This window comes from Phallusia mammillata, chromosome 3 (genome assembly GCF_965637545.1).
Source record: "Phallusia mammillata chromosome 3, kaPhaMamm4.hap1.1, whole genome shotgun sequence".
Lineage (NCBI taxonomy): Eukaryota > Metazoa > Chordata > Ascidiacea > Phlebobranchia > Ascidiidae > Phallusia > Phallusia mammillata.
In genome coordinates, this window is record NC_137254.1 from 13,180,209 (window position 1) to 13,192,010 (window position 11,802).

The window sequence follows — 11,802 nt, forward strand, 5'->3', positions numbered from 1 at the left end:
GTATATAGTCGCATACCGCCGAAGTATCGTACGGGTACATATATACTGCACCTGGTATAAGTATCGGCGCTATTGATCAAAAGACGCATCCCTGGCATTTTTTTAAAGCTCTACGCCTATGGTAAGGAGGCTTTAAATTTTGTCAAAATCGAACAATTCAATTAGTGGGTTGTGTAACTTTACCACTGGTAATCTTTACAGAATTTAGAATAAAGGCCAATAAGAATCAAATTTATTTTGCGTGACAAAATCCTAATGTTTACTATCTGAATGTGCAAAAGCTCGCGTGCCATTTTCAAATGCTCTGCGTGCCACGTGTTGGACACCCCTGGTTTAGATCATCAGGAGGCCGTCGTGCGACAGGTGGGTATTTCCCTATCGTTGTCGTGTCGTTTGGCAGTGTGCACTCGGCTTTAGTGCCTGTCTCTGTGTCAGCGTCTCGGTTGCGTTAGCAAAGCGAATGTGTATTCAAATGACAACGTGTTGTGTTAAATCTGGGCAAAAGTCAAAAAGAAATCATTATGTACATGAACAGTTTGTAAAGACATAACAACACCTATTTTATTTCATGGGATATACAAGATAATACGTAGCTGGCAGTATTTCTGGCCAAAATATTTTACCCAAGCAAAAGTGATAAGGTTCTCTCTGTCAAACATGTTTGCCACTAAACATTCATTGTATGTATTTTTAATGTTTTAGTAATTATTTACAAATATTACATTAATGACAATTCAGAAGCAATGCTGACACAGTTTTCTTTAGTGTGATGAGATTTCGGAATAATGTGCGTCGACATCGGGCTTTTTAAAACTTCTCTTCAACTGCGTGGATCAACTTGTGTCTTTTCAGAACTCCACTACGAGCAAAGCTTTTTGCACAAACATCACATCGATGAGGTTTCTCTCTGGTGGGTGCGTGTGTCAACATGTGTGCTTTCAAATTTCCACTTTGTGCAAACCTTTTTTCACAAACTTCTCATCGATGAGGTTTCTCATTGGTGTGTATCAACATGTGTCTTTTCAAATCTCCACCTTGGGCAAATCTTTTTTTACAAACAAGACAGAGATGACGTTTCTCTTCGGTGTGTCTTAACATATGTCTTTTCAAATTCCCACTGTGGGTAAATCTTTTTTCACAAACACTGCATCGATGAGGTTTTTCATTGGTGTGTACCGAAATATGTTTTTTTAAAGTTTCTCGATGGCGAAATCTTTTTTCACAAACATCACAACGATAAGGTTTTTCGTTGCCGTGTGTCATCATGTGTCTTTTCAAAATTCTTCCTTCGCGAAATACTTTTTCACAAACAGTACAACGATGAGATTTTTCGTTGGTATGTGTCAACATATGTATCTTTAAATGACTACCTTGAGCAAATATTTTTTCACAAACATCACATCGATAAGGTTTTTCGTTGGTATGTGTCATCATGTGTCTTTTTAAATGTACACCTTGTGCAAATCTTGTTTTACAAGTATGACATTGATGGGGCTTCTCCTTAGTATGTGTCAACATGTGTCTTTTTAAATGTCCACTTTGGCCAAAAAATTTCTCACAAACATCACATCGATGAGATTTCTTTTCAATATTAAGATTTTACTTCTGTGTTTCCAAATGTTTATCATTACTATTCTTCTTTTCACAAACATCCCAAGTGTGGGCGCAAAGGTGATTTTTGAAAGCATTTTTGGTTGCAAAGCATCTTTTACAAAATTCGCATTGGTAATCACTTTCTTTTTTTCTAGTTTGTTGTTGGTTGGAAGATACTTGAAACGAGTTTTCCTTTTGCGAAGATGGTTGCTCAGATTCCGAATCCAGGGTTTTCATCTTTTCTTAGTAGTTAAACAACTAAACACTAAACATCTAATGTCTGAAACAAGTCGACAGTTAACTCTTTTGGCAATTAAAACAACTTAGTCAACGTTTCGTCGTCCCACTTATTAGAGAAAGGATCCGGTCGGCCGTTGTTTGAACGGTTCTCCTATTGGATATTAGAAACCTAAGCAGATCCAGATGGAAAGATTTTAACAACCTACGTGAGATGCTGTCGCACAGAACATATCAACTACATGCTACACTTTTCGGTGATTGTGACGAATTCACACTAGCGTAACGGTTCTATCTTTATTTTATGGCTTTTCTAGAACAAAGGCACAGCCGCGTTCAGCAGGCTAGAAAACTAGCTTCCAATAATACATGCTACTTTGGTGCAATATGTGCCAAATTTATCCTGCCCAATCAATATTATGTTCTTGACCGTTTTTGTGAAACATTACTTATATCTTCAAATATTCAAATGAAGTTTTAGATTCTTATGTACTTTTGCGTTAATATCTAATTACCGTTTGCCCCTACATTCTATTTGAAAAAAAAAACTTTAATTATTATTCTTCGCATTTCTTTTATAATAATTCTTTTGCTAACAACGAAATAAAATAACGATGTAATCAACCGTTCCGCTCGTGCATACCGAATAATGTAGTAGGCCTTTTCACGCACTTTTAAAGTCCTGATATTATCAATCGTCTGTTCTAACGTTCATGTTGCTGTCCTGAGTGGAAATGCCAGGACTTCAACCTCGCTTGTGATAATAAGCTTCTTTCGCCAACACTGTAACAGCAAAAATTCCTAGCGTTCTGTTATATTTTGCTTACATCAGCCTACGTAATATGAACTGCAATCGACTGCTGATTTCATTTCCCGCGATGTTTAAATGCCATCACAGATGTCGAAAAATGTTGTTAATACTTATGACGGCTAAAGCATCAGTCACATTATTCTGTTGAGTAATTTTAGCTTGTAATAGAAAGGCATTTGCAGAAACAGCTGGTGCCAAAACAAAAACATCACTTTAGCTTTAGAGTTCTTTTTTTCATTTTCTTTTAGATAAGGGTGTTAAAATGTTGCATTATCTGTTTGACGCAAAGCAAAAAGATTTAGAAGGGGTGTCAACTAATTAGTGATATGGAAGATCAAACACATAACGATGCAAGCCAACATCCTCTCTACGTTCTAATTCTCCACAAGATTGTCGCACCTTTTTTTCCGCGTTTGTTTGATTTTACCTTTGAGGTTTGCGTTGGTAAATTGTTTGTTACTTAATACTGATGTTTTAAAGCGTTCTGGAGCAATGAATCTTACACAACTAATATACAATCTTGCTGACGGGAAGGTATTGTTTCAGTGAAGTACTGTGCGCTCTTACAGAAAGTTATAGTTAAATGTCAGGGTTCTCAACACGTTCCAGGCCATGGACCACAGCCCCAGCCATAATAATATCGTGGACCATTTTTTTAGCAAGATCGAAGTATGCATACAAAACTACTATTTGGACTTGAGACATAATTCTTTAAACCCGATTTTCAAGAAGTTAGATACAATAACATTTTGATACTCTTTCAACATGATTATCACCAAATTTAGTGGACGTCCTGTAGACCACTAAAAAACTCGTGCACCACCAGTTTGCATTAGGGGGTTGTTAGAGAGTGTAGCCAGATTTTTCCCAAAATTTACGGGCTATTGGTTGGACAAGACTTCAAAATTGTCTCCCGTGAGATGTGTAGTAAGTTTCTATTAACCATCATGCTTGCATAGTTGTAAACACTCTGTAGAAGCACAGCCCTCGCATATTCGGCTACATACAAGTTTATCAGATCGGCCACATGACAACTAACAATGCCATGTCGTTTTCAGGTGTATCGCTCGCTTCAGAAAAGCATGTAGATCGTAATGTCGTAAAACTAAATCTTCTAAACTCTTGTAATGTTGACTGGTACTGTGTATGAAAATATCGAAGTTTTAACCCTCGAGGAAGACAGGCACAGTCAAACTAGTTCCATTTAGTGGGTGCCATTTTTTTCCTTGCAACAAAACATATTTAACACCTTATCAGTTTCCTTGCACCCCTGTCTTCAAACACAGAAGATGGTAGGGGACAAAGAAACTCGGAGGCTAAAAAGACTTGTGTTGTTTTCGCACCACTTGTTTCTACATCCGATTTTTTTTACAAATCAAACTTTATCTGATTTAGCAGTGGAGTTCAAAGAAATAGAAGGGAATGAGGGCAGCAGTTGATTGTGGTAATAAAAGACACAAGAAATTTATTGCATATCAGATGTAGTGAATGTTAGCAAACATGCAGAGCCAAAAACTATTGTTCAGGCTGTGAACATTGGGACCGTGGCAGAATATTATTTACATGTTGTTTTTTTAAAAAAACTTTTTGAGGTATAAGGAGTTATATAGAGACCTAAAAGATCGATTGTTCAAAAAGTTTGCAGGATCATAATGGCAAACCTGGAAATGAAATCGAAGTGTACAGGTTTCTCCTCTTTGAAATACAAACGTCATTCTGAAAATAAAAACTCAACGCGACGCTTTAAAACTCAACTGATCTTAAAAGAACATATTGGAGAAGCTGATCAGTTCGAACGACCACAGTTGATTCACACTGTAAAGAAACCTCATAGATGTGATGTTTGTGAGAAAGTATTTGGGAGCTACGGAAACTTGAAGAGACACATGTTGACTCGCACCAAAGAGAAACCCTATAGATGTGATGTTTGTGAGAAAGTATTTGGACGCTATGGCAACTTGAAAAGACATATGTTGACTCACACCAAAGAGAAATCTCAGCAATGTGTAGTTTGTGAGAAAAGATTTAGTTCGACAGGTTATTTGAAGACACATTTGTTGATCCACAGTAACGAAAGACCGCATGAATGTAACATTTGTAAAAAACGATTTAATAGCTCCGAAAATTTAAAAACGCACATATTGACTCACACGCATGAGAAACGCCACCGATGTGATATATGTGAAAAGGTATTTATCACGGGCGGGTTGTTAAAAAAACACATGTTGACCCACACCAATGTCAAAAAGCATCATTGCGACCAAGAAAAGATTCAGGAGCAGTGGGGATTTGAAAAAACACATGGTGACTCACACCAACGAAAAACACTATCGATGTAATGTCTGGGGGTTTGTGAGAATCGATTCTGTCGTAGAGATGCTTTAAAACAGCGGTTCCCAAACTGGGGTCCGTGAGGCAATTTTGGGGGGGACCGCGAAGCGGTTGAAGTAATTCAATAATCTTATATGGCGTCAGTTTGTGCCATTAAATAAGTTTAAATCAAAGTAGAAGCCTCGAAATAATGGCAAAGGGACCGTTTTGAAAAAAATATGAAAAAGTTTGGGAACCACTGCTTTAAAAAGTCTCACACCAAAGAAAACAACGGTAATGTGGCCAATGTGGAAAAGGACAATAGAGTAAAAAAAAACGCCGCTGCTTTAAAAAAACATACTTTCGTCCACTTATATGTTATAGTTAGTAAAAAACTACTTGTGTTTTTTTGCGGTATTATAATTTGAAGCGTTACGTTGAATTATTTTTGGAGACTTATTTGTATTGTTTTGTTTAATAGTTGTCCCTGCAATGAAAATGTATGAAAATATGTTGGTGAAAAGTGTAAAATTAGAACATGTCCGGGCACATTTGCGAACAATCCAATGCGGCACAGTTGTGTTTTGTATTTCTCCTTGTTTACCGACTGTTGTTGCTGTTTCTTCGTTTGGTTGTTAAAGTTAATGATGTTCTTGTTCATGTTTACTCGTCATCTGTTCATGCGATTTTCTCTTTTTATAGTTAAATTTTGTGGAAAATTTCAAGAAACTATATTGCATATCTAAATCTATGTTCCAAGAGGATACATTACAGACAGAACATACGAAAACACCCGTGTAAAATAAAATAGACTATTGTGATTAAATTGTACCTTTACAGGATTTAGATGATTAGGCCTACGTTAGGTTTGTAGGCTTATTGTGACGTTATAAACGACTAAGATAAAGTTGTTTGAATCTTTTCAGGCACATAATCAATCTCAATTCTTATCAAGTGTTAAAACAACAGCATTCCTGTGGCCGCCAAGTCGTCATGGTTGTACGGCCCTGTGTTATAGTTTGTGCCAAATAGGGGCTGTCGAAAAACATTAAGGTGTGACACGCTACACAGAATATACTATAAAATATATGGCAAGTTAACGAATATACTCTTTAGCAAGAACTTTCTTCAACATGCATTGAGGTTTAGGTAGTAAACGAACGTGTTGTCTACGCCTGCAGTTTCACGACACACCTGGTAGGTTGTTTGAACACGCGTGTTGTCAAAAAAAAACGGAACAGTGCATAATAAATAGGAAAAACGGAACAGTGCATAATAAATAGGAAAGAAAAGTTTGAAAGAACAAAAATAAAGGAACACTGAATATAAAAAAAAACAATTGCCACACAGTGAATTTTTGCACATTAGTTTTAAGTATTTCAAAAAACAATTAATTAAAATTTAAAGCCAATCTATCATAAAAGGTTTCAACCCGAAGTACCTTTTGCCTGCCATCTTCATTGAGAACAATGTATGGATACTTAGGCATGTTTCCAGGTTGGTCCTTTTAAGAAAATAGCCAATATTACAACATGTTTAAACAAACATACAAATTGTAATAACATTTTTGCTGTAAGTATCACATGGAAACAAGTATTTTAGAACTTTATGTGAATTTAGTACAATTCCCTACCTTTGCCAAGAAAAAAATGCTCTTGCTCTGCTTTTGAGCGACTTCTTTCTCTGCGTATCTCAGCAGAGCTAGCATTTGTTTGCCAGATGGTTCCCCATTATCTGGCATATTAATTGCTTAATTTGTCTTTATAAGGCTGCAAAACAACATATGCTAACATGGTAAAAAATTTGAAATGTAACATAAAAAAATTACATATGCAATGGTATTTACATGTTGAAGATTTCTTCCTACTTTTCTTGGCTATATTGTTCTAAATCTGGAATGGTGGGGGATAATAGAAAGCCCCAAGTGCAATTATCTACAAACAACAAAATAGGTGTCACATGTAACACCTAAAACTGCTGCACAGAGATAACATGTTTTTAGAGTGAAACTACTATATCAGGTTTGCTTATACAGATTTAGCAATCATAATGTTCATTGAATATTTACCACATGAGGCTTTTTGGAGGAATCCAAATTCTAAACTTTACTCATTTTCCGTGGTTTTTCTGTTATCCACTTTTTCAAAAGTGGAGCTAATTGCCTAATTAGGTTTCGTACGTGATTCTGCAAGAAATTACACAGTGTTACTAACAATATGTATGAGCAACGATATATTAAATTCACCTAGCGACTCCGCGACTTGGAAATTTCATTTTGGATTTCCATTTTCAAAGATGAAAGCAAGCTCTCATTTTTGTCTCCATCTTCAGCCAGAAACCCCATAATTTCACCTAAAGTAGGCAAGGTGTTCGATATGGAGCCATGTTTTGTCCTTTTGTGAATTCGAACACTTTGGCTAAGATCTTTCTTTAGACGAGCTTAGACAAAAAATAAGGTTTACTTATCCTGTAAGGTACTAAAAATTTACACATGTTCAAAAACATACAAGTCGATGCATTGGCCCTGCGTGGATAAAAGGATCTTCCAACTGAGGAAACCTTTTAATTAGGTGTAGGCACAGTTTGTCGTATTCGTTCGGCAAATCATGCTTCATAGTTAAAAAAAATCTTGCAGATTCTCGTCTTAACTTCGAACGGACCACTGGAATCCTGTTGTTTTCCTCAGCTTCTAATATCTCTTTTGAGAACGGTGGATATGAAATATTTGTACACATATAATATTTACATTTTTACTTCGCAGCTTTTCATAAAACAATAAATATTTTTCATACAATAATTTTTTGTCCTCTAAAGATCCAACTAATGCATGACGGCCAAGATTTCCAGTCATCATACAAGATGTGGCACAAATTCGACTTAAAACTATTGCAATTAGTTTATTGCGAAACAAATCAGAACAGTACTGATTTCTTTCCGGCCATTTTTTAACATCACAATTTTCACAATAAATATTACTGCCTTTAAATGTGTCATACTGAGTTTTGTAACGCATATAAAATGGTGATGTTATATGGGGGTGTTTGGTGTTTTGTCACCCCCCTCAGAAAATTGGTGAAATTTGCCGGACTCCCATTTCGAAAACGTTGTGCGTAGATTAAATAGGCCAAACGTGGACAAAAGCGGCTAAGATGACAAACATTCTTTAGCCTAAATATAGTTTTAAAGACGAGAACCTTTGTCCAAGACAAAATAATTTAGGCAGTCGAATTAGTTTTAAAGACGAAAACCTTTGTCCAAGGTAAAATAATTTAGGCAGTCGAATAGGAACCAAACCCGCGGAGCCAGGTTTGCTAATTTGCGGCAGGTGTTATTTGAGAAAAAAAACGGTGAGACTGGGATGACGTTGACTCAATTTAACATAAAAAGTTAGGTTTTTGGGTTCATTTTATTATTATTATTATAAAACCTCAGACCAACCCTAATAACCGTCAGCAGTTTTACACAAATTACATTTAAATTATTTGTGTGCGCCACCTGCCAGAAATTAGCAAACCTGGCTACTCTGAGTTCCTCAGTTAGTATCTCCACCATATTTTGAGCATTAAAAATTCAGCCCATATAATTTTGCGACCGCCACCACGAAATTATTGCATTTAGAAAAACGTAACAAAAAATACACGCGATAACAGCTACAGTATTTGTCAAAAATAACGAATCGTAAGCAGTCGCGCAGCGCAGACCGTGGAGTTGATGGGTAGATTTAAACCAATTTAAAAACTGCATACCAACTCGAACCTATTAGTTTACCCGAACACGATAATATACGTTTTTTGAAATCTAAAGCGAACATATAGTAAGATTGTCCAAGAAGTGGTGTATAGTAAAAGAGGTCAAAACAGCGATACAAACTGAACACGTGCAAAGCTCAGAGGCAAAGAACTAGCAAAACTAGAAAATGGCAAGACGTAACGTAACTAATAAGTGGAATGTCATCGACCTAAAGACGAGGAAAAAGAATAAAAGTGAGGTGTACAACAAGCAATGAGAAAGCAGCAATGAGCAAATAACTGGTGGTAGAATCATTTTTTAAAGATATTTACTTTTCAGATATCTAAAAGTATGACAGGATGCATTTGTGTAAAAACGACATTAAAACACAGGTGTATTTTCTGTTTGATAGTATGGCAGTATGGTTGTCCGCATAGTGGCGCAATTGCGCAACTCGGTCGTTGTTTGCCGACAGTCAAACGTTTTCCAAATTGCGCGATGGGCATTCCAACGTGATAGCAACTTGGTTTTGGTTGAGCCAAAGTATTGCTTGCCACGCTTATGGTACACGACTACCGGCGTTAGGACATATCAATTTTTTTTAGATGTCAAAAAGCTGCACATAACCTTTTTTTTATTAGTAATTTCGGGACACAAAGCTTTGGTGATTACCAAAATTGACACAAACCGCGCATTTGTTCGCATTGGTGATAGACGTACCTTTGAGATTAGTAAGAAAATGTGCCAATGTGTGTTGCCATTTGTAAAGCTTTATCTATTTGGTTAATAAAGTGCATGGTGGAAATTGCTCAAAACAAATCGTTTTTAAAACTTTGATTTGACTTTTGGCTGAAACCGTTTTTTCCCCAAGTCTCTGCAACGTGTATCATATCTTCCGCCATTCTCCGATAAAAACCAGAAACAATACTTTTTTTCCTGAACTTGTTTATATATTCTATGTCCAGTTCGTTTGGGCGACGCATACGAATATTGAGCCGAGAGTAAAATGCCTCTCAACATCAAATTAAGAAACTCATTAAAAATATCTGCTTTAGCGGTGAAGTTGCTAAGGTTAGGTTAAAAACCTAGTTTGCCTAGCGGTGGGCAAAAGATAATTGCCTAGAAGTATTCTGAAGGTTCTAACTCGTAGGACGTAGATAAAGCAAGGACGGATTCATTTTAAAATTCTTTGACAGATTACTTTCTCATTTGCTTCATACTATTTTAGAAATGTTGCGCACTTACGTAAAAATAAATGACTTGGAACACTTTTTGAGAAAAACTGTTATACTTTTGTTTGGTATTCGAAAGACGCGAACGGCTTGTAGAGATTGGAAATGTGAAACTCACGGCCGTAAAAAGTCAACCTCTTCCAGATAAACTATTATTGTCGAAAACTGTCTGCCAAATCGTTGAGATTCCAAACATACACCGGTGCTTGCAAACGAATCGTAATGAAACAAAGACTTTTAAACCAATTAAAGTGCTAAAAATATTCACAAAAAGTATCCAGCACATGCTTATTATTGACATAAAATCGTAATTGTAGTTCGCCCAAATTTTAATGTTAAATATTGAAACATATCACACAATGTGCTTTAGTCATGCTGTTGTTCCAAACTGTCTTGTCTAGTCCATTTGTTTCGATCGGAAGAATCAAGCTATCGCTGCAATTGTAAAAAATAATAGTTTTAGCAAAGAAGTAAATTAAAACTTATTTAATAAAACATTTAGTAAGATCAGTCAAAACACGGTGTTTTTCAAATTTCATCCCCCATGCTTTGTGAGGAAGGCAAATACTGAAACTAGAACAAAACTCTTTCCAAAAATCGGCACCTACAAAGCTTTGATAAACTTTAGTAAACGCAACTATAAAAAAAACACTTACGGTTGCAGACGGTCCCGTCTCCTGAAAAACCAGCCATACATTGGCAAGTATAACCAAGACCATTGCTCACGCAAATGGCATTAGCGGCACAAGGGTAATTGGAGCAATATTTCGTTGGGCCTTCTTGCCCTTGTGAGTTTCCCTCCAGCGCATACGACAGATGCGCAAAACAGATCATCGCCACATACAAGGTAACAAACTTAGCTACTTGAATCTTCATTTCCTAAAGTTCTGGTCGGTAGTTGATGATCTAAATTACAAAATTATATACTGGTCTTGTTGCGAACTATGCGCCGTTTGTGTTGACAATATCAGATTTAAATTACCAAGTGTACCAGGTCGCACGTAAAGTATCCCTATAAGCTGTTCTGATGTAGACCTGGTAACACCACTGATGTATTAAAAATAAAAATATATTACGGATAGCTACAAATTGTGCACAACTCAAAATGCGGAGCGAACGCAAATTAAACGAGAACAAGAACATAACCATGACTACGATATCACGTACTATAAGTACACTTTAAGACACGAGATTATAAAAGCGTTTCTATCAAAATGGCTTAAGGAGAACAAAGAATTATTAGAGGTCAAGCAGCCTGACCTTTTCAGAGCGGCAACTCGAACAGAAAATCGCCTAAAGCGATGTTTGGTCAGGCGTGATCCGTAAAGTGAATCTTGTTCAACCATTGTTTTGTTGACCATCTTAAATCGCAAACGAAGCCCATTCGTGGAGATTTACAGGTTGGCAAATTCGCTTACACCCAGTTTTGCGGCTGATGGTTGGTAGGTTGTAAGATAATTTTGTTCTTCCCCGTAGTTTATACCCGTTGATTGAATTTACTTACTTATTGTTGATTGTCGTTAGATACTTGTTTCGCTCTCACCATATCCTTGCAACCCTTAGTCCAGTAGCGCCTTGTTGGCTCGTCGCGCACTATGGAAACAACTACAGCGGCAAGCGCATGTAAACAACTAAACAAAATTAAACAAATCGAACCTCGGAAGTCTATAGAAAAAAGTCAATGGGGGTAAATGCAGGTCATTTTTTTTTGGAAGAAAGGTAACGACAGTTGTAAATAAATACAGTGTGAAATCTTGTTTTTAAACGTCGGGTGTTACAAAAAGTAGGTTTTTAAGTATTCCACGAACAGACGAACTTGATTATGCTTCGATATTCCGAGAATGCAACAAAATGTTTTTATTTACTGCTTAAAGTCAATGTACCACTGAT

At 36.5% G+C, this 11,802-nt stretch overlaps 1 long non-coding RNA gene and 1 pseudogene across 1 annotated transcript; both read right to left on the reverse strand.

The window, feature by feature from the left end:
• Positions 1–443: 443 nt before the first annotated feature.
• On the reverse strand, positions 444–1,633 carry LOC145217783 (uncharacterized; annotated as a pseudogene).
• Positions 1,634–10,132: 8,499 nt separating this feature from the next.
• On the reverse strand, positions 10,133–11,582 carry LOC145219993 (uncharacterized). Its single transcript, XR_013857933.1, has 3 exons — positions 11,417–11,582; positions 10,569–10,818; positions 10,133–10,347 (listed from the first exon to the last, which is right to left on the reverse strand). It is a non-coding gene; the product is annotated as an uncharacterized LOC145219993 (long non-coding RNA).
• Between the last annotated feature and the right edge of the window lie 220 nt (positions 11,583–11,802).